The sequence below is a fragment of the Rhynchophorus ferrugineus genome, unplaced genomic scaffold, assembly GCF_030347505.1.
Source record: "Rhynchophorus ferrugineus isolate W39M unplaced genomic scaffold, kcgeb_rfMv2 rfM1, whole genome shotgun sequence".
Taxonomy (NCBI): domain Eukaryota; kingdom Metazoa; phylum Arthropoda; class Insecta; order Coleoptera; family Curculionidae; genus Rhynchophorus; species Rhynchophorus ferrugineus.
The window spans coordinates 8,546,156-8,571,087 of NW_027472580.1; the positions used below are offsets into that span (position 1 = coordinate 8,546,156).

At 30.8% G+C, this 24,932-nt stretch overlaps 1 protein-coding gene across 1 annotated transcript in view; it reads right to left on the reverse strand.

The window, feature by feature from the left end:
• The window catches only part of chas (chascon), a 202,157-nt gene extending 177,774 nt beyond the window's left edge, over nt 1-24,383 (reverse strand). Inside the window, exon 1 of the mRNA XM_076415298.1 lies at nt 23,990-24,383. The gene's annotated coding sequence lies outside the window, so the exon portion shown is untranslated. The remainder of the gene's footprint in view (nt 1-23,989) is intronic.
• Between the last annotated feature and the right edge of the window lie 549 nt (nt 24,384-24,932).

Below are 24,932 nucleotides of genomic sequence, written 5' to 3' on the forward strand. Positions count from 1 at the left end.
ATTTTAAAATATTTTAAAAATATATATAACTAATACTTATTATATGCGAAAAAATAACTATTTTATAAACAAAAAAAGAAATCAAGACCCTTAGAAAACCGAAACAACCCAGTTAATCGCCACGACATAATAATATACGGTTTGTTTTCGTTGGTAATTTTTTTTTTCATAAACCGCTTCTGCGGTTAGAATGTCATTAACGAAGAGAACTATGTAAATCGCGATTATATTCTGGCCTGTCACGGCGCAACGCTAAAACAAGATATTAAAGTTCTGCGTTACGTGAACGTAATTAGTTTTGCAGAAATCAATTTATAATTCGTTGCCTACTGGGTTAAGGACACGGTCCAGCAGTCGCGGTTATTTTTAATTCAATAAAGGTTCGTGCAGCGTGACATCGTGCACCATACCTTACAAAATAAATAATGACACGAAGACTTGCACTCGCCATGCTTTTTGCTCCGGCTATAATCTCGTTGCTATTTTTTTGCCTCGGGAGATACAGCTCTGTTGATACGAATAGCCATGAGTTTTTTTTATACCTACTACTAACCTAGTATATGTCTATGTCTGGAAACTCGGCATCAAGCCATGTTTTTGCTTCAACTGTATTTTTTCCCTTCAAAATGCAATATTTTATCAACACGCGAAATTCCTTTTTATCCATTCTTTTCACAATAACCAAAGTTGCTTCACTCAAAATTCTATAAGTTACAAACTAATAATCCGACAGCAGTTAAATGTATACACGCATATTTTGGGAGTTAGTGCTAACTAAAAACATCTGGATTTAATTCTAGGGTCATATATGTGTTAGGTCGGAGACTTTTCAATTGACCTGTTTCAATTATTAAATAAATGCATTAATTTTATGTGTATATAAAACGAAAGTAGTTGAAGCCAGAAGATGGAGATGAATATCTCAATTGAGAACCATTAATCTGTATTTCGCTATATATCTCTTGGCAAATTCATTAATGATAAGGAAATATCAAGCAAAATTAAAATGGAAGCGTACAAATATCTGAAAATTACGATACAAGAAGCAGAATCGAAATACTTCGGATTAAAATTTAGGAATATAACAAAAATGAGCAGGATGATAACTAACGAAGTAAGAAAATACCACTATACTGAGTCAGAGGAAGAAAACTTAGAAAGGAGATAATACACGTTGAGTTACGGGAGAGAAAACAAGGTTGTAAATGAAATACAATTATTTTCTCTCTTCCTTGAGTAAATTAATACTCAAAGACGAGTTATTTAATTGATATTAAAAATACACATATATACATGTAAAAGATATTACTGAATACGTCATAGAAAAAGGATTATGATTCAAATCGCATTTACTTACTATTAACGAAAGGTGTAGATTGGCTAACATAGACAGGAATTCTATGTTTTCAATACTACTTCAATTAATACAATGATTTCTTCAATTAATACTGATTTAATTATTTCTTCTTGATTAAATTCAATAGTTTCTTCTTCAAACAATTCAATACTTTCTCTCAGCAATACTTTATCCTTTTCATTCTTCAATAACACCCTTTCCTTCGGTGTTCATGCAAATTACTGCCAGACTTGTTCTCACATCTCTTCTTCTCATCTTCTCGTTGTGGATGCACAGTGTTTTATCGCTGAAGCTCCTCCCTCGGGTTCTTGGTGGTGGTGGGCAAGGCTGGTCCAAGAACTCTTTTCTGTACCCCGATTCGTTGAGAATATCTGGGTGGGAAACACACTTCCAGCTAGGAACTTTTCACGCTGATAAAACATGTGCGTTTCGGACTCTTAAGGAAATCCCAAAAATTCCACGATTTCGGGTCTTCTTGATATTTATGGTTAGGCCCCATAAAGAGTCCTCCACCAGGTCTAACATACGACAGGTTTCGTCTAGCCTCGTTTTCTGAACCTTCGTTATGTGAAACACTCGACAACAATGATGGGAATAATCCTTGTTCTGTTTACTTGGTATCTTTTTGCCTGTCTATATTTACCAGGCGTTCAATATACTGCGAACGTTATGTTTTCTCTCAGGCCATAATTCTTTTCCATGTTATATATCTATACATATATATATATATATATATATATATATATATATATATATATATATATATATATATATATATATTAAAAACTTCGGTTAAAAGGTCTAATAAATTAGACTTTCCAAGAATAGAACCAAGAGAATTCTACATTTAGCGTAACTTACATTTTACACGGCTGTTCCAACTATTCATAATAAATTTGAGTCGCAACAACTCATATGGTGAGTTGTTCACCTTTAGAACATACGGAGTAAGGCAGCTAAAGAGAATATGAGAAGCAGAACAGAAGGACGGAAAGCATAAAAATCATAGGGCGATCTAAGTGGACGTGGGACGAATATATCAGAGACATTCTTCAGAAGAGCGAAAAAAACCACGACAGAAACAAAAAGGCTGTGTTGAGGCAAAAAAATTGGAATACTGCTATCGCGGAAATGCGCCAGAGCCAGGTAATGTTACTACTGAGTTGTGTAACAAGTTTGGTCTGTTTTCAAAGAGATAAGAGCCCTCAATTTAGCTTTTAAAAGTCTGCTTTGTTTGTCGTTCAGCAAATATTTTAAAGAAAATACAATAAACATAAGACACCTACATCATATATAACGAATAACTAACAACAGGCTACATAACAGTAAATTGTACCAAACCAAACTATAAAGAATTCAATTCAGCCAGCTCAAAACTGTTACCAGCAATTTCATCAACAAAAGTCATTAGACAGCTGTTCTTTTCAGTTTAATTTAAACCATTGAAACCAATTAATCTCGAAAATGCAATTTTGAACATTGATTAGTAACATTATGAGCAATATTACTAAGCGAAAAACTGTTATTTGGTATAGAGAAATATTAAAACCATAGAATTTAACAGTTAGGTTAGTTTATTTAACAGTTGTTTACATCGCGCGACTGTCCTGACAGTGGCTACAGACTGCACTGTATTCGAGGAAATGGAACCATGAGTCTTAAGATTCTAATAGATAAAAACCTTCAGTGTACTTTTGTATCTCAGTTCAATAAGTCGCCTCTTCTTTCCTTAAAATAAAGATGGAAATTAATAATCTTGTATTTTAAACCCTTTTACATTTCCTAATTAGCGCAGTCAGTAGGATTTCCTAGAGATCATAAGACTGTTTTATTTTGAATTCATTCAATTAACTGTAATAAAATTAATTATCAAGAACACTATACAGGCTGGCGTTTGATTGACAATTGTCTCACAGTTACTCAAAACACTCCTTGGTGTAATATCATAGAGGATGGGTTGAAGGTTCTCAAAGGCCTCTAACTATAAAATTTTTCAATTCGGACACATTCAGGCTTCGAAAACACTCCTGGCCAGTGAATTTCCCACACAAGCATTATAGCTCATGGTATAAAGCCACCAAAGGCTGACTGAAGTTTCTGAGAACGAGCGTAGTCTACTGGAATTTGGACAAAATTCAAGGTGAGCGGCCACCAAAGTTGGATTGCAGTAGTTTAGTTTCTAATCCGTAGACTATTAAAATTTAGAGTCAGCAAAAGAATGCCTTCCATTCCACACGAGAATTCCATGGAAATTTAGGTAGAAATAATGTCATTTATAAGACCAATAAAGGTTAACCGGTGGACGAAGGTATAGGCGATACTCAAAACTAACTCAATAACACCTACATTCCTGTGGTCATGTCTTTAGGAGGGAGGTCCTACATCACTCGACTGATATCATTGGCTAATTTTAATGCTGAATGGTATAAAGATATATTTGGTCTGTTTTCCAATCGATAGAAACCGACAGTGTCATTTTGTATCGCATTTAAACAATTATTTTAAAGTGAATTAATAGTTTTTGTGTTTCAAAACCTTTTCATGTTTTATGCCATATCCATTTTCAACAATATCTGGTTGATCAAAATGCAAGTAAACCACCAAAATTCACCCTATCATCTATTCAGTTACTCTATCATTGAATTAATGTAATACAAAATGTATTTGTTTTGAATCTAGGCAGTGCCGAATTAACCCGTAACCAAATTAAGAACTTGGAATATTTTCCTAGATTGCCTAGGGCATTCATAGAGTAGAGTTAATATTTTATAACATGTATTATTTAGTTACTTCAAATTTTAAGTCTAAATTAAATCGTCATTGAAAATGTTTGAATAAGCTATCTTCAAGATGTGCTTGGTGGTTCTAAAAACTCCTTGACCTGTATGTCAATATCACCACGTCAAGTATAATAAAATAATGCAGTAAAACAATGTTTTGTTGAAAAACATGGCTTGATAGTGCAGGGGTCAAGGTAATAAGGCAATCTTCCTATTAATACGACGGTCAACAATTTTAAATTCACATAAATAATCAGTGCATGTGTATTTATATTGAGTTTGTTTTAAAAACTGTATCTTTTCTGTATCGATAGTGTATTTTTGGTTGCGGTTTAGTTTCCTAACCATTTTCAAGGATTTTCCACCAATTAAACATGCGTGCGAATAAAATATTTCCACCATTCTATTTTTCTCGGCATAGTAGCGTAGATTCGAAACGCCAACCGAAACGAAATAATCGAAAACGGTAAATAAATATGTAGGTTGAAGACATTAGAACAATATACGGTCCCAATCGGACGTTATGAATACAATAAATACTTCTTCTAAGTGTTAATAAACCGCCATAGGTTTGGCATAAATGTTGTTCATATTGTGAACTACACGACTGGTCTCGTTCGCTTCGGTTTATATAAACACGCTGAAGTCATTTCTAAAAATACACGACTCGCTTTTTTTTCGACGCGCTGTTAGAATATGAGACAATCGATTTTTTCTACCTACGGAGAGCTAGACAGGTTTTTGGCTGGACGCTATTGATTAACTAAACAAACTGAATTTAGTGGCGTTCCTTTAGGTATCCAACTTCGATGGTAATGTTAGCTTATATAGGTTCATATTTTCGGCACAACAACAAAAAATACGTTTTATCGATCCTTGGGACAATAAATACGTCGTCAACACTGTACTCCCTGTAATCATTTGTAATAAAAACTAATACAATTATACTATTTCAGCTTAACAATAGACGTGAACACATAAAAATGATTAAAGGTGCGATTAAAAGTGCGTAAGCAGTATCGTATAAACAGATACTCGGCTGTCAAGCGAGTTTGTGGTGATAAATCATCCATAAAATGTAAAGGTCCGCCTAATCCAGACAATTTCAGTATTATCCCAGGATATCTGTAGCCCGCTAAACATCACTACCACAAACCCGAAGAGAAATCAGCAAAAGACCATTTGGTTCTAGCTGGTTATCATGGAAAAAGAAAAAAAGAGCACGATCATTCGGTCCAGACCGGCCAGCTTCGATTGCCCAAGCCTCTCTTCAGATAACATAAAAACAATACGTAATGCACGGTCTTCCCTTTTCATCTATTTATATTTCGTCACATCTTTATAAAGTCAATAAATAACCTCCATTCCTAATTCTAAAAATACCTCCATTCCTATATCACTATTCCTAAAAATACCTCCATTCACCACACAAGAAATATAATTCCCAAATCTCCAAACTGGAAAAATAATAAAATGTTCCACTAAATGGGTGCAAACAGTCATAAAAATATGTGCCAAGCTTAAGCATCAATTCACACAGGAACAGTGAACTAAAGTAACCCTTAGGCTTCCAGCCTTTCTCGACCTTGAAATTTCTTTCATTAAAAAATATTTTCATCAAACAAAGAGCCTAATTGTTTCCATATTAGGGTATTTTGTGATTTATTCGGACTATATATTCCCAATAATATTCAATCAGCATCAATTTCTTTTATTTATTATTTAATTATTACATTGTTACTAGTCGTTTCCGTTTAACCTACAATTTGTCTATATGATAACTTAAATCTAGGTATATAACTAGGAGGACCCATCGGCCCTAACTCAGTCTCTGGTGAAATAATATTTATATATGTCACTGCTGAATTTTTTATTATATGCATCTCACTACACAGCACTACACAAGATCAGATAGTTTGATTCTTTTGAGTCTGTGTCCTGTTCTGGTGGTATCCAAAAGCTGCAATACTTCAATATTCTCATGAGAATGGAGTCTCTCCTCATGCCCCCTTGCAATTATCTTGATTTCTTGACTGACTGTGGGTATCTGAAGATCTCGATGTAGTTAATCAGTCCTATAGTATTTGGGTGCGCCCACAATACCTCTCAGGACTTTGTTCTGAAAAAATTGTATTTTATTTATGTTACTCTTTGCAGAACATCCCCATAATTGAACTCCATATGTCCAGATAGGTTTCAGTATTTGCTTATATATTAGTAATTTATTATGTACTGATAATTGCGATTTTCTTCCAATTAGCCAGTATATTTTCCAATATTTCAATTCCAGTTCTTTTCTTTTCGTTTTTATATGTTCCTTTCAGCGAAGTTTTCTATCAAGATTCATTCCGAGATATTTAGCGTTGTTTCTATATGGAATGATAGTATTATTTAATGTTATTGATGCTTGTACGGTCTGTTTATAGGTGAACTGTACATGTACAGATTTACTTTCATTAATTCTTATCTTCCAAGCTTGTGTCCAGTCATTTTCGTGAGGCTTCTTCACTATTGTCTGCGACAGCTATAATTGCTGTATCATCATCCAATGTAGCCATCGTAATATTTGCATTAAAACGATAAAATGTTTAAAAAATTACCATAATATTCAGAAATATTCAGAAGAAAATATAACATTGTATTTAAAAATTGTGAATTATTAGAAAATTAGGAAATTAATTGGTATATTAATTAACAGTTTTATATGCTTACATGAATGGTCAGATCAGAAAAATAAGAAATTTTAGATTTTAAAATAAATCTGCTACCGAATCCCATCAAATAATTTTAGAAATTTTTCATTCAGCGATGCTGTTCCATCATAGGCCAATTGTTGGTTTTGATTTCAACGATATAAAAATGGTGATTTTAATGTTAATGTCAACAACAAGGATGATCAAAAAAGGGAGAATACATGCGATGGGAACCATCCAAAGAAACTAAAGATCAAAGTGGCTACCAAAGGAATTGACTGAAAATGTTATTTCGAACTGTATCAACACCACTGTTTCATGTCTCTTCTGGTTAAAACCGATATTTCTATGGCTTATCATAACTGGTGATGAAAATTGATCTACTACGTCAATCTCACCTACCAAATAACATGAATAAGTCCAGGAAAATAATCCACATCACAGCAGTGAAATTCGAAAGAAACTCTTGATGCATATATCTACCGAGGTAAATTGAACAAAGTGAAGAACATATTATTATAGAAAAAGGATCAAAAATAGCGAGGGACAACTTTCAATGAACGATATAAACTATTTTAATCAATATATATTGTACCAATTATTCCACTGCCTTTTTAAAGTGAAAAGATGATCAGAATACATACAAGCATCTAATATTATATAGAGATATTCACAAAGTCAAACTTAACAAGTTCATTATACTCGTACTTCACAGAAAAATAGGCATCATTGTTAAATCAATTAATTGTTTACTATGCAACTCGATTTTTGTACTTATTAGAAAAAAAAACACCAAAAAGTGTTTCTTCTCCTTTCCAAGTAAGTCTATAATACATTATATATTTTATTACAATAGACTTATTACGATTATATAATTCAATATAAAACAACTACAGCTATTATTCATGTTATTTCATAAAAATATGGTGATATAGAGAATGTGTATTCATTTTAAAATAATCTAATGTTATATGCTTTTAAATTCAGTTTAATATGAGGTATTAGGTATATTATAATTTTGAAAAATATTATATCATTACAGATTTATTTAATTGTGTCACACAGCTCGTGCATATTTGCGAATTCGTAAATATAGAAGTAGTAGGTAGAAGAAGCAATGTCGGATAAATAGAATTGGTATATAACATACAATTTAAAATAAGTTAACACGATTCAGATAAGTTTGTCATATGTAAGAAAAGAGAGTTTATTTAAACTACGATAAAACATCTTATAATAAAGCTATTGAATATAGAAAGTTAAATGTTCAGTTAAATACAGCATAACTTGCAATAAGTTCAGTTAATGTAAGAGTACTAGTACATTTATAACAATATAAATATAAAAAATTGCAAATTAAAATTACTAATTGTTACCCTTGACAAATATTTCAATTAATAAAGCTTTCTGAAAGCAACATAACTAACTAGGTCCAATCATTGTATAAACAACAGTTGCTGACTTTTTTCCACGTAAATACAAGTGAGTAAACATTATGGAATTCGGTAAACTGTAAATTATTTTTCAAAGAAATTTACGTAATACAGCTTATTCATACAACAATATAATATTATAACCTCCAATCGACATAAGATAATCTTCAACTCTAGAGACTGGCAACAATTTTAACACACCCAACATTTTTTTTCAATCTCCGTGAAATATAATTACCAACACTTCCCGGGGAAACAGAAAAAAATGAAAATCGTCAAGTGAAGCTCGATCCTTGCGTAACGTTCTGTTTGTGCGTCGATTATATAAAATTAATTAACTTGTTGTTTTAGTTAATCCTTAAAAGGTTGCTGTTCTCCCTGGCCGTTGGTCTCTCCGAATAAATGTGATTTAGAAAGCTGTATGACGCTCGACGTTTTTGTCGTTGTTGCATCAATAGCGTTAATCCTCACCACTGTAAACCAGTCCGAAACATCCTTATTTGTGTTTCGGACAAGTCCACCACACTGAATCATTCACCTAAATAAACGTGTTGCAAACAGTTTTCCGTTTTGATGGTATCCGTTTTACTTAATCTCGCATTTTAGTACCGGAGTATTCGGTAAAAATATCTTTATCGTATTTACTGACCTCAAACGTTGGGAATAGTTTACGGCTTTTTTATAGCGTGGTAACGACAGGAAAATGTTTTCGGCCTTTGAACATGAATAGCTTTGTGATTAGAAAGAAATTCCTACCAAGGACATTTTTTGAATTATTTTCAGAATTTAGAAGAAGATTACTTTTTTATATACAAGGGATAAAGTAATCGGAAGCCCCATGATATTAATATTAAGATCTGGTAAATATCTTGACCAAGGAAGATATTTGATAATATGCTGAAACTTGTTAAACCAAAACTGAACTTTCTTGGCTGTATGTATTGGTAAATTCATTTATTTTGTATAAATAAATACAGTTTAAGCCACAAAAAATTGATATCATATATAATTTATCATTTTCTCACCTCTACCTCCTCGATTCGAATTTGATTTGCAATAACAAAGTCAATGAACCCGTTATCTCAATATGTAACAAACATTAGCTCTTTACGATGCGCTAGCAACTCATGGTAAATAAAATATTAAGGCTATGCTGAAGAAGAGCATGTAATCATACAAACACTGCTCATGCTTTATAAAATGCTTTTGTTAACCAAAATCAGCAGATGTTATGAAAGAGCCCATAAGATAGCTGACACCTTAAAAATATTAAAATATGATGTATTTACGATTTTACGTAAAGACTTAAAAATAAATAAGTATTAAACACTTGAACCAAAACCAAAAAGATAGCTAAGCCAAAATTCGTTTTTTTTTATTCAACATTATTCCCTTCAAGGGTGATGCACTGATTATAGCAACCCTCCAACTTTTCGATATCATTTTTGTAGTACAATTTGTTTTTTGCTTCAAAATATGTCTCAGTTTCGGCGATCACCTCTTCATTCGACGAAAATTTCTTCCCAGCAAGCATTCTTTTGAGATCTGGGAACAGGAAATAGTCGCTGGGGGCCAGATCTGGAGAATACGGTGGATGAGTAAGCAATTCGAAGCCCAATTCATGGATTTTTGCCACCGTTTTCACTGACTTGTGACGCGATATATTGTCTTCGTGAAGCAGCCCTGCCTTTTTCTTTAAATGCAGCCGTTTTTCGGCGATTTCGTCGTTCAAACGGTCCAATAAAGCTATTTAATAGTCGCTGTTCATGGTCATTCCTTTTTCAAGGAAGACAATAAATTATTTCATGCGCTTTACAAAATGCAGACGCCATAACCTTGCCAACCGACTGTTGCGTTTTCCCACGCTTTGGAGAAGATTCATCTTGTGCAGTCCACTCGAATAACTGTCGATTGGACTTCGGAGTGAAATGATGGAGACATGTTTCATCCGTTGTCACATATCGATGCAAAAACTAGGGTTTATTATGCTTGATCATTAACTCGTCGTTGTTTGTGGTCAAAAGTAAGCTCGCGCGGCACTTACTTTACACAGAGCTTTCTCATATGCAAATATTCGTGAATGATATGATGTACACGTTCAGTTGATATCTTGAGTGTCTGCTTTTTCATTCAATTTTAATTTACAGTCATAATGACAATGCACTCTGTCACAAGTCTATGAAAACAATTGCAAACATCCATGAATTGGGCTTCGAATTGCTTCCTCATTTACTGTATTCTCCAGATCTGCCCCCAGCGACTATTTCCTGCTCTCAGGTCTCAAAAGAATGCTCGCTGAGACGAAATGTTCGTCGAATGAAGAGGTGATCGCCAAAACTGAGGTCTATTTTGAAGAAATCGTAGTAAAAAAATGTACATAATACAAAAAAATGTGTTTTACTATGGTAGGCCGGTGACTTTTCAATTAACCTGTTATATATTTTACTAATTTTTCCCAATAAATTACTTTTTACTTATATGTGAAAAAATGAATAGAATCTTATAGATACTTAATTTCAGACAATATGTAATAATACAGTATTATAGATTGCAGAGTAACATGCATCATTAAATAGCTAATTACTATATTAACTACAACAGCGAAAAAATTACGTTTATCAACTAGCCAAAACAAATATCACAATAAGCAATTCAACAACTTCCGATTAAAGGTCTTGTAACGAGAACAATACCAGCCGATAACAAACGGATATTGCAACCAAACTATTTTTTTTCAGAGTGTTACAGTAACATACTTCTCAGTGTTTGTTGTTCTTTTTTTTTCACTTCTGGTAAGTGACTTGCGGTTATACTTTGTTTCTCTTGCGAACCGACGCCAGCAAATCATTCCTTTTACAGAGATAGATGTTACCTTGATATCTCCCAATAGATAATTTAGATAAAAATGATAGAAGGTTGATTCCTATATATTTGTAATGCTTATAAGGTATTTCAAGAACATTTAATGTACTACATCAATTCATGGTTATTTTTTCTAGGTAAAATATATAGTGTAACCAGTATATCGATAAAAAATATTCGTTAAATTTAAATTAAATATTAATTATTGAAATAGATAACAGATGAATAGTTGCTGACCTAACGGACCATTATTTCCCATTTCCATTCACAAGAGATCACTGAAACCCTTTTCAATCTCTTTTATCGATCTAGAAACGTTTGACACATTAACGGATAGGTTGTCTGGATATTTTTAAAGACATTAAGCTGGATTTTCGACCAATAAGTCTTGGATCTTTTTTGATCATCGAGGGTTTTTTTTGTCATTGACATAAAAATCACCATTTCCAAATCATTGACACAAACACTGACAATTAAAATATGACGGAGCAGCGTCACCACGTATTTCTAAAAGTATTTGCTCAACCTAGACAGCAGAATTCTTTATATCAACAAACATAAGTAATAAATGTTGAAAATGTTCTATTATTAACGTATATCAAATAGATAACTATTGCTTATGTAGCAAATTTTAGAATTTATCAATAACTTACTGAATTTGAAAATGTCGAATCATCATAAATACTAGATACGTACTACTAAGAATTTGAATAAGGTGAGAACTGTTCCTTTTATGAAGGAACTATGAAGGAGCTATGAAGTACATGAATAAAGAAGAAAACCAAAACAAGAACTAACAAATGGGGACAGTATTACACGAACATCTACATCTCAAACTCAGTTTGATACCCATAATATCACGGATTTACACACAGCTGAATGTATTCAATATTGATCAACAAGCTTTAGATATGTTGAATGCTCAAACAGCAAGAACTATTTTTACTATGAAACTTATCTACCATAATTTTCTTCCTAATTGCCAATAAAACTGAAATAAATAAATAAATAAAGTTATACAAGCAATATTTTATATAAATATATTTTTGAAAGGTCCTCTATGTGTCAAAAAATAAAATAAAACAAAACAAAAGACAAATCAAGTAGCCACCATGTTATTAGGTCTAATTTTTAGTATAACATTTCTAGAGATAACAAACTTAGAACGAAAAATGTATTTACAGAAAAATTGATTTTCAATAAGAAATTCCTCAAAATTAATTCACAGTCCTTATAATAAAATTTCTCTCATTCTGAAAATATAATAATCATAATAATTTGTAATAGCCATAAAATGATAAGTAAAATATCTATATATGGGTATTATGATTTAAATTTTTGGGGAATCTTTTGTTAAATCTCGATAGGTACTTTTTATTCCATATCTCTGACATCATTTCAATTTTACATTGAAAAATCCACTTGTTATTTGAATTTGCTCTTAATAAAATAAATTTGGGTAATAAAGTTACCCAAAAATCTTGAAAATATAAAATAATAATGTTAAAATTTATCTCAAGTATAATACCAATCAGAATACCTATAAAAAGCTTCACTCGATTTGCCTTTAATTACAACTAAATTCTTTGCGAAATAAAAAATGTTCAATTCATAAACAGATTTGTTTATGAATCGACACGTCAAGTTTCAATGAAACCGAGACAGAAAAAAAGTCGAATAACGATAAAGTTAATGCAGTCGATATTTCTTGGAATCGCAGAATTAATGTTCAGTCAATCGCGCTTTTATTTGTTCTTATAAATATCTCCATGAAATTCCTGACATACTTTAATACATAACTACTGAAAAAACGTTTCGTCTGATGTTATTGCAAATTAACGAAAACGTAACAATACTTTCAAACAGATGTATGTAACTAGGACATATTAATGTAAGAGGTACAGAAAAAATGGTTGTAAATAAAACTGGCTTCTTTCTTCTGTGTCACTGTATCCTATTTGTTTTGTAGGTCTTATGGTTCTAAAAACCGTCAGCAATTTACACTTTCTTCAAGGCATATACAGTGGAAATAATTTATAATAACTACACCGTAATATAATTTACGTGGTGTACCGCTGTGACCGATTGGTTTTAAATATAGTGCGGGTCATCTGTTGGTTTGTGATGATGACTTTTATTGAAACGAAGCCTATCAGAGATTTTAAATGATTGATATTTTGTTCAGAGAGTAAAACTTAATTATTTATGGAACACTGTCCCAGTTAAATAACTACAAGTTCTAATTTGACACTATCAAATCAATGAAATTCATCAAATTACTTCATTCATAATACTATCTTGGGGAGAAACATGTAGAGCTTGTCTAAAGAGCTCAAACTCATTCTGGGAGCCATACAATAAATTTGGCAAAATAAGTAACATTTGCTGTCTTCGGCACTAACCATTCTAGAAAATGGAAAGCTTCTGTCGCTGACTCACTCAACGTATTACTTCAGCGGTAGATGCCACTTTTTCTCTTGTATTACTGATCCCAAGTACCTAACACCTGCATCTGCTCTAACAGGGTGTCATTGAGATTTACAATCGTTATGCAATATCATATACATCATATCCTGAAGAACTGTTTCTTTCTAAGTACTTTTTGTATAATTGCATCTACTAGTATGTTGAACAGCAATGGAGAGACGTTATCTTCCTGGTAAACCCACAAGACATACTGAAATAATGGAACCGTCATAATGCCTGAATACATTTTATGTTTTTAGATGAGCTTTCATTGAGAAACTCTTTGAGGAAGATATCCAATGTGTGGGTCAGTATGTACTGCAAAAAGTATAATGAAAATCTAAATATATTTTTTATATATTAACACTACAATTAAAACTTATTCATAATTAACCAGCTTTAGCAATTAAAAAAGTTAATAATTAATAAAAAAATTTAAAAAAATTACAAATCTTTGTAATTTCTTTGAAATATCCACAATTTTTTTTATATAAATTGGACTTATACAAGATTATTTAGTTGTCTAATAGTATTTAGATATCCAAAAACCCGGTAGTTATTTTAAACAATTTAAAACTAATTAGATTCTAATCATACAGTTTCACTAATTCAATAGAAATAATAACCTCCCGATAAATTTTCCAGTATATATGAAAAATAAGACCTGGAGGTTACCATTTTTAAATGTCACAATAGAGACGTTATTTATACAAATTGACTCGACAGTATAATTCAGAGTGACAACTTTATTATCTTTATTTGTAATTAATTAATTTATTACGCTTATGGGCCGTATATCTTGAACATACACCATACATGGGCTTGGTGATTCACATCCGTCATAATAACACGACAATTCCAATAAGAAAATGGGTGGTGCTTTCCTTATTGTTCACTATTTTGAGTCATTGATGGTATTACGCAGATTAATATGTATTTAATAACTACAATTAGTATTAGTGACTAGGTATTACCTTGACTAGATATGATATATAAGACTTGAATAATCATCAATAAGCTTAATAAGCAACAACTTAAAGCTATTTTTGATTTAAAAAACACATAGCACGTATATTAAAACTAGTTATTCTCCACCTAATCCGTCCAAAATAGCAGTCAACTCAGATCATTATTATGTCATCGACCAAATACAGTTTGTAAATTCGTTTTAAAATTAGACAGTTTTTTATTCACATTATATTCAGTCACATTATATTCTAGTTAAAAAGGGATACAATTTTGTTTGAATTGTACGAACATGTAACCTAACCAACCTACAAGATTTGCCTGGTTATCACAGGTCGGCAAAATTCTTCGAAAGATTAGTGATAATTAATTTCAAATCGCTCCTTAATAGTTTTAATTACACTGATTGAAAATGCTAAAGTCAATTAATAGTCATTCAGAAACGTACTGCACCTTTAATCAGTTACTTTAAACAGGAACGAGATAACGGAGGCCCCCTCTTACCAGTTAAATGCGTGAGAAATGCAAGTGTTGATACTATTAAATATTAACTTCTTGTGGTCTTTATTATAAATATGTTTAGAATGTCGCAGCTTCAGCAAAGCAGTAGCAAAGTTCTTCTTGTCGCCGTCCACATACGAAGCGAGTGACGAATCAAGATCACTTTGACTCTATTTGGAATCAAATATATGAAATGTATAAAAAAAATATAGTTTTTTTTTTGATATTATGTTCTCGATATAGTAATAATGTATATTAACGGTATAACTACAATTATTTCAAAGAAAACTATTGACATAGGAAGTATTCTCATAAAACCCAGGAATATGCAGCTTTATATTGAAGAAATATTTCAAATTGCCACTCAATAACTACAATTTAAATTTTTGTTCTTTATGTAATTTACTTTGTTTAAAGACAGGCCTGAAAAAAGATATACTGTAGATCACATGGTAGAGAAATATCATAACTTATCATAACTTATTTGATCCAATTGAGTTGATATAACAGTGATAGTGAATTATTATGATGAATATGCTGGCCGAGAGAGATATAAAATGAACAATTTGAACTTGGTGGAAATAAACATTGTCTATTATCTCCAATAATACCTTCAATATGAATGAACTCCATCAGATAAATGGTAAAATCGTAAACAAGTGTTAGATAGATTAGAGAATAAGGAGAAGTATATAATAAAATCACTTAATGAAATAATGAGAAAATGACAAAGACAATATGAGATGGAAACACTTTTTGTATCTACTAGTTTATTGAACAGCAATGGAGAGACATCATTTTCCTGGTAAACCCAGAGTACGTATGTACTTTTTTGCGTATGTAAATAATGGAACCACCATAATACCTGAATACATTTTATCATTTTAGAGGGGCTTTCATTGAGAAACTTAGAAGAACTTCCAGAGCTATTCAAACTGTAGATTAGAAAAAAGAAGTAAAAAAGAAAATAAGAAAAAGCATACTCATATCAAAAATCACTTAAAGGCAAAATAACAAAGAAAATATGGGATGGAAACAGTTTTTGCATCTACTAGTATGTTAAACAGCAATGGAGAGACGTCATCTTCCTGGCAAACCCACAATACGTACGCAAATAGTGGAACCTCATAATGCCCGAATACATTTATCTCTTTAGAAGAACTTTCTTAGAGAAACATAGAGAAACTTCCAGAGCTATCCAAAGTGTAGCTTAGAAAATAATAAGAAGTATGCTCATACCAAAATCTTTAATAACAAAGACAATATGAGATAGAAACACACTAATGAAGGAAACGTCAACTAAAGGTAAAAAGGTACTGAATACACTTTATCTCTTTAAAAGAGCTTTCATTGAGAAACTTAAAGGATCTTCCAAAGCTATCCAAAGTGTAGATTAGAAAAATAAGAAGAAGTATACTCATACCAAAATATTTAATGAAAAAATGACAAAGACAATATAAGATAGAAACAGCAACGAAGGAAACATCAACATCAACATCAAAAAGATAAATATTTTGATATTTGAAATATTAGAATTTTGTTATCTGTCAAAGCCAAAATAATCTAAAAATCAAAATTGAGGCGACAACTTTGCGACGTCATAAATGTATATGACGTGAAGTCACTATTATTTCGGACCGACTATAGTAATATTACATTAATATTGTTCTTCAGTAATATCATTAACTAATTAAGTAATAAATTGTAATATGGTCTGAAATAAAAACTAAAACCTATAGATAGCGTAAAGGAGTGATGATAACGACTATGACGGTAAGTATATCAAAGTTCAAGTGTCCAAAAATAAAACAATAAGTCAATCAACTTTTCTGATAAATGAATATTTAAATTAACAGCTACAAAAAACTTATAATAATTCAGATGGCAAGTCAAGGAGCCAACAACAATTTAATTAGTGTTAATGTAGACAGCTGCTATGTTTTTATATGCCTAATTAAGACAGCTGTCTTTTGGATAATTAGCAAATTTTATATTAAAGAATATATAAAGCATGTTCTATATATATATATATATATATATATATATAGAACATGCTTATTGAACATATATATATATATATATATATATATATATATATATATATATATATATATATATATATATATATATACCCGTGCCGTACATTTGGTTTTGAAGGCACTTTTATAAACTTATGTTTATAAAATGTTATTACATTGTTATTAATATATTATCATATAAATTGTAAATATAAATAAATCGCGATAAATACAACATTTTTATGATTGGTAATTTTGACACTTTGATTAGCATTGATTAATGAATTAAGGTACTTTGTACCAACAGCAATTCTCCTAAAGCATTTCTCAATAATAATATTAAAAAAATTGAAGCAGATACCTAACCACTGTTTACTATTTTACTACCGTTTCTTCACATTTTCACGATGTATATCGTCCTCCAAGCTCTATATACTACATAATGAAAACCTTTTTATTAACTGACTTCAAAAAAGGAGGAGCTTTTATATTTGGCTGCATATATATATATATATATATATATATATATATATATATATATATATATATATATATATATATATGTTTGCTCATTTCTGCGTCAATTATGGACCGATTTTCAAAATTCTTTCTTTATTCGAGAGAACGCACTTCCAAGGTGGTTCCGTTGGAAAGCAGTCAGGATCTGACGGGGAAAGAGGGGGAAATCGAGGGAAATCCTCAAATTTCAAAGGCACGCACAAAGTTTTCATTGATTAGAGCGTTCAGCACACACCCGGATGTGTGGGTTCGATTCCTTGCAAAAACAATAACTTTCTGTTGTTGTTCTAGATCGTCAAATAACCTAGGTTAGGTAGCGAACTCCGTGGCCTGAAGCGCTCCTTCATTTATATCATTGTTTCTTTATTCCTATTTTTCCTCATACGGGCTGCACTTTAATTGGGCTATCCATTGTAATACTTAATAAAATAACTGCCTAATTTAGTGAGTAAATATCTAACACTAGAAAGAGGAAAATAAAATATATTTAACAAAAAAATTGGACCGACTGAGAAAAAATAAATAAGGAACTGACTAAAAATTAAAAATAATTATCAAATTTAGATTTTTAACACAAAACGAAACGTTCTAATATAAAGTATGTACATAATAATCGTTGTAATAACTAAGTAAAAATAAATAAAAACGTTATTTAACCTATCTACTACACGTATTTTATATTCTATTTTATACACACAATTTAGCTTAATACCTACGTATACCTATTTATCTATTTACAATACTATCTTCACTACTACTAACTGGCCACTTTGAAGTCGATGCCGACCCAAACAAAACAAAAATAATAATATAATTTTGTTACATACACAAAAAATTAAATTACGAGCAAAACAAATTATTTCTTCAATTTTCAGTGAATTTCTTATTTATTTTTTTGAGTCACTTTAATCTGCTTGTTAAATGTATTTCATATGATATCCAATGTAAAAATAATAGCAGTAAAATTTACTTTAAATTCTATAACATAATTATATAATGTTATATGTGTGTTGTATAAAGTGTAACCGTTTATAAAGATAATTACAAGTTTCCGTCTAATTTTAACAGTAATTCCATTATAGCTAATGGAAAAAAACATAGTAATTAATAATGCTTTTAATTAATTATTTAATAAAGAATATTATTAAAGAAATATACTTAAAATGCACGTATTCATGTATTCATACGTTATTTTATTAAACGTGATATCGCCATTCCGATTTACAACGGCCAAGGTAAATAATATTCAAGGATTTAATTTAGTAAAGTTGCAAACTATTAATGAACGTTGTCCTGCATACATTATTCGGATTCTTTAATTAATATTATATATCCCACGTAATTTATCTCTATATTTAGTAAAGATTATTTTTTATATGTATATTATTGTATATGTATATATATACATATATATACATATATATATGACTTATGAATTTTAAATACCAGGTGTACTGTAAAATAATTACTGTTTATTTTCGGAAAAAAAAACTACATATTGGCTGTAGTATTGGCCATTTCATTCTATACATATATCGTGCTGTAAAATCACTTCACTGTATCTTTGGGTCCATTCTGAACGTTTTTCAATCAATGCATGGTTCAAACTGTTAATTTGTCGTCGATGGCAATCACTATTAACTGTTTCATCAAATTTCAACAGTTCGTAATACTGTAGTCCCATCAAACACACAGCATTGTCTTGCAACCAAAACGATATGGCCTTGAAGTCTATCAGCCGGCTTCGCCAGGTGACACCATGCTTTTTCGCGCTTAAGGTTTTGATAATAAATGCACTAAATGCAGAAATAGCTTCTGATCATACCTTTGAAGAAGCATTTTATACAGACTTAAAGAATATAAACAGATTTGCTTCGAGAAATATGTAAATGAATTAAGCCCAGAAGCAGACAAAGATTAGTCTGTATGGAAAGCAACTCGGAGATATAAAACACCAGTTATTAGACTAGCGCCTATTAAAAATAATCAAAATCAATGGGTTCGACACAACGATGAAAAAGCTGAATTGTTCGCAAAACATTTAGCTAACGTATTTCAATCGAATGATATAGAATCTACAAGAGATATAAATCATGTTTATCAGCCTGATGTAGCTGTAAATCTGATTTCTCCAATGAAAGTTGCTACAGAAATTGACAACAACCTCAATCCTAAAAAGGCTCAATCTAAAATTATAGCCTAAAGGGGATATTTCAGCTAGGAACGGAAAACACTAATAATGTTGACATATATAGTCAATGCCTGTTTGAAACTGAAGCATGTTTCGGAAAGTCTTAAAGTTGCTCGAATAATTATGCTCAAAAAAACTGACAAACCAGGAGATAAACTTAGACCTTATAGGCCTATTTCGCTGCTAACTGCGATATCAAAATTATTTGAGAAACTGATGCTAAAACGTATTAAATGATTTATAGAAATACTAGATTTCCAGTTTAGATTTTGGAATCACCATTCGACAATCGACCAAGTGCACAGAGTAACAGCGGCTATTGAAAAGGCATTCGAAGAAAAGAAATACTGCCCTGCAATATACTTGGATGTCTCACAAGCTATTAACCGAGTATGGCATTTCGGATTTATCTACAAAATTGAGCAATTTACTACCGCAGAATTACCGTCGACTGCTGGAATATATTTCATAAAGCATATATTTCCGAAAGAAAATTTAGAGTCTCGAATGAAGGGGCGTTCACAACACTTAAACCTATTTCGGATGGAGTTCCATAAAGTAGTTTCTTGGGACCATTTCTATACTTGGTCTATACTTCTGATATCCCAACAACAAAAGAAACAGTATTTCGAACATTTGCTGACAACAGAATTATAATGGTGAAAGACGTATCTTCGTCTAAGGCTATAGAACAAGTACAATTAGTGGTTAACAAGATCTACAAATGAACTAGAGACAAGAAAATACAGCTTAATAGCTTCAAATCTGTCCATGTTCAGTTTGCGTTGCGGCGAATTGACAAAAACTTAATTATATCACTTGACGCTTCTGCCCGATTTCTCAAGCAGAACCAGCTAAATTTCTTGGAATATATCTCTATGGTAGGTTAAACTGGAAACATCATGTTGGACAAAAAGCAGATTAAATTAGACTCAAAGTCAAGCAACTGTACTGGATAGTCGGAAGATGCTCTCAACTTGATCTACAATCAAAGAGATTTGTTTATCAGTCAATCTTAAAGCCTATTTAGATCTATGGGGTGTAAATATGGAGTTGCACTAAAACATCTACAATTCTACAATTAATTGCCAATGCTTATCGCTACGTAACCATCAAATAGCTGAAGAATTCCGTACTCGCGTTACTTGGGTGTTAATGCAAGTACAAAAGAGCAGTAGTAATGCATTAATTTGTAAATTAAGATTGTACTAAGTATATCGAATGTAAGATGTAATTAATAAAAAAAATTCATAGAAAATTCTTCGATTTTCAATTGTTTTAGAGTGTTGGATTGGGTCTTCATCCGTGAGCTCTTTAAACTTTTTTCGGTCTTCTAGAACGTAATGTGCAAGGCCATCGAAATTATGACTTTTGAATTTTTAAAAGTTTGTACCAGAAAAGCATTACTTTCAGCGGATTTTTTCTTTTGATTAAATAGGTTAAGTAATTCTTGTCGCAAATACACGTTTTCAGATTCAGTTTTCAACATGTTGAAGCTTGATGTCAGTAGAATAAAATAACGTATTTGTCAAATCATAATATTGTATACTTAGCCTAGGGGCATCTGTTATAAAAACAGATAATGACTTTTCGGTACACCCGGTATGATTTTTTTTGGTATAATTTTAATTGTACTTGTCAATAGACAGAAAATCATATGTTAATATAATGTGTATCATATCTTTATGCAAGTTATAAACATTTCAGTATAACTAATAAATATTAATAGCATTGTAATATCATTCTAATATAAGACGTACATGTCATGGCTTATATATGGTTCTTTGTGTTCTATGAAGTAGTGGTATTAAACTCGTCATTTGATTTGCAGCTAAACATCATTCAAATGAAAAGTTACAAAATTATTAAAAGGATTATGGGATAAAACAGTCTCTTCAAAAATGGACAAAAAAATGGAATTATTAGAAATCAGGGATACTACTGGATATTAAGTTCGTTTTTTTTTTAATAATTTTATGTTATATCCTACATTTTCGTTTTTTGTTTTGTTTTATATCCATTTTCAATAAATATTATGAGCTATATTGCTAACTAATAATTAATTCTAAGCCAATTTTGGTTATCATTGAGACAAACGTTTTACACAGGAAAATATTACTATATACATAATGTGGATATAGACTGCAATATAATTTTAAATATATAATGAAAATTTTATATTAAATAAAATTACGTTATATAAAATTAAAAATAGAAATTGTACATGTGTTTCTAAGATATTAGAAATTATATCAAAAATAATATCAATTCCTGATACTGTGATATATAGACTCATAAAAAAAGAAAATATAATTTTATGGGTTTGTATAAAAAAACTAATAATCTATAACCTACAATTCTACACAGTATATACGGATATTTGTCAAATCAGATTTAACAGAATAAAGTTAAATTATGGAATGGCATTATTAAAAATCATGATAATTAACTATTAATAAACGTACCCATAAAGCAGTAAGTAATAAAAATTTAAAACATGGATATAAACAAGCATTAATAGCCGTTTTAGCATAATTCATACATATTAAAATCCTCAAGCTTTATCAACATAATTTATATCATTAAAATAAAATCAAAGCAGAAAAACAATCCTCTAGATTTTTGTAAATATATACATCATTAAACAAAATATACTTTTATAAATTGTATATAAATATATTATATTTATATTTCTCTATATAAGCAAGGACATAAACAACCAGTTGTGTGGTACTTTGTGTATATAATATCCAAATAAAAGCACATTCAAACAAATAATAATTCCAGCTAAACGACAAATAAAAAAGATCTATAACTACTTATTTATATTTATTTTTTTATATGAATGCGTCATTTGATCACATATAAATATAATTGTTCTGGGTTTATATCTTAACTTGAGACAATTATACAGTACAGGTGATAAAAAAAATTAAAAAAAGTTACTTTATATCTTCAACAAATTATTAACTTTTAAAATGTAAATGTAAAAATAATTATAAAATAGTTTTCCTTTTCCAGTCAATTCATGTGGTAGCTATTTCCGCTCATTTTGGATCTTTGCCAGCATATGTAAACATCTGGAAACAGTTGATTCATCAGCTACTACACTATCTAAAGGTCTTCTAAAAGCTTGAGTTAAGTTTTATCCAATAAGTATTGTAATTCGGCGTCTTTTTGGCCCTCCAGATCGTTCTTTACAAATGACATCAAAATCGCCATATTTGAATCGTGAAAACAAAAATCGACAATTAGGGTATGATGAATCAGCCCCACCAGATCTAAAGTACTTGATGGGCTTCTTGAAAAATTTCTTTAAATCAATCAATAGAAGTAATGGATACTGAAAATATAATAATGAGCGACTCATAAGTAACATCTATATAAATTAAATAACCTAATAATACTAAATGGAAAACAGTTATTTTATATAGAGATGTGTTAAAATTACCAAGATGAACAGTTAGGTTAGGTTTTTAACAATTGTTTACGTTGATAATTTGCCCTTTCACTATATATATAGATGATCAAATTCTGACAAGCAAATAATATGGCATCTAATTATCGTAAAATCAAAATATTGATTGCTATTTTATGCACTTGATACGAGAGGATATTTTAAATTTTATATCTTTTTTATATTCTACTACTATCTCTTGATATGTTATCTTAACATCAGATATAACAATGATCACATACATCAAATAGAAACTTAAATTTCACTCAAGTATAAATAGTTGTATTTTTTATAAATTTGGGCTGACCATTTTGTATACATATAATATTACTGTTTTATTATCTATTTTCTTTTCTTTAAATTTTATATATTACTTTTTATATTCCATAATATAAACCAGAACAATCATAGTATCTTTTGCTATGTTATCTAAACATCAGATATAAGAATGACCAGAGAAGCTCGAATTTTAGGAAAACATATATAGTTGATTGTATATTTTTTTTGCGTTATATGTTTACCATTTTGTATACATATAGTACTACTGTTTTTTATATATGTTTTCTGTCATTACATCAATAATTTATTTAAAAAATAAACACGTATAATTTCACTATCATTAATAAACAACTAGTATAAATACTTTCATATATTAATCATCCACTTATAAATATTTCCACGTAATTCAAACGAATATATTTATTGCTTATTAATATTGTTATTATTGAAATAAAAACAGTACTTACATTTAAGATGTGGTACAAACGTCCAACACAATAATCACCACCAACTACCACCAACTCGAAAACAAAAAAGAGAACACAAATCGATCCAATTCACCTTCGGGATGTCCGAGCTTCATTCACGAAGTGGTACCGAGCACGCACGTGCGATCTGATGCGGTGTGTTATCGATCCTGCTCTAGTACCAGGCGGAGAAACACCAAAGTGTTAACAATCGCCTGACGATTGACGAAGAATAGCTTCACCTTCGCGGCCTACGAATCACCTTGCTCTCCGTACCACTGTCATGTGGGTGGTACCTAACCTGACCGGGCTGATATTTCGGAGATAAATCGTTCTATCGCGGATTCTTGCGGAGCCGTTTGTTTGAATTTCAACGTTTCCATTTCGTTTGTTCTGTTGGGCGTCGTAACCGTGAGTTTTATGAAAATTCTATGTAAATTTTTAATTGTCGGTTGAGAAAATGTCGATTTGTATTTTTCTCGGTTGTAGGCAATCAACATCGTTCGTTTGAATTAAGTAATATAAATATCGTATACTGTAAATATTGTATATAATTAAGTAATAGGAATATTGTAAGTAATAATGTAAAAAAGTCTTAGGTGGTTAATTTTTTTGTAAACTTTGTCTTTGAAGTTTATTAAGGCCATAAATTAATTTGAAACAGACGATATTACTGTATATTACTTTTAACTAACTTCACGTTGAAGCCTCATTGATAGGCTTCACTATTCAGTATGTGTCATTTCGTCGAAGTGTGAACAAAGTATTTTTCCAATCCATTCTTTTAAAAAGATAGTTCTGATTCCGAAGACAAAGAGCATTTTGGACAACCAAAAGGATTTGAAGCAACAGGTCAAATGAAAAGTCCCCTGTCTGACCCATAGATGGCGTTACTATAATTAAATCCAAATGTTTATTAGTAGTCCCTAACCCTCAAAAGATG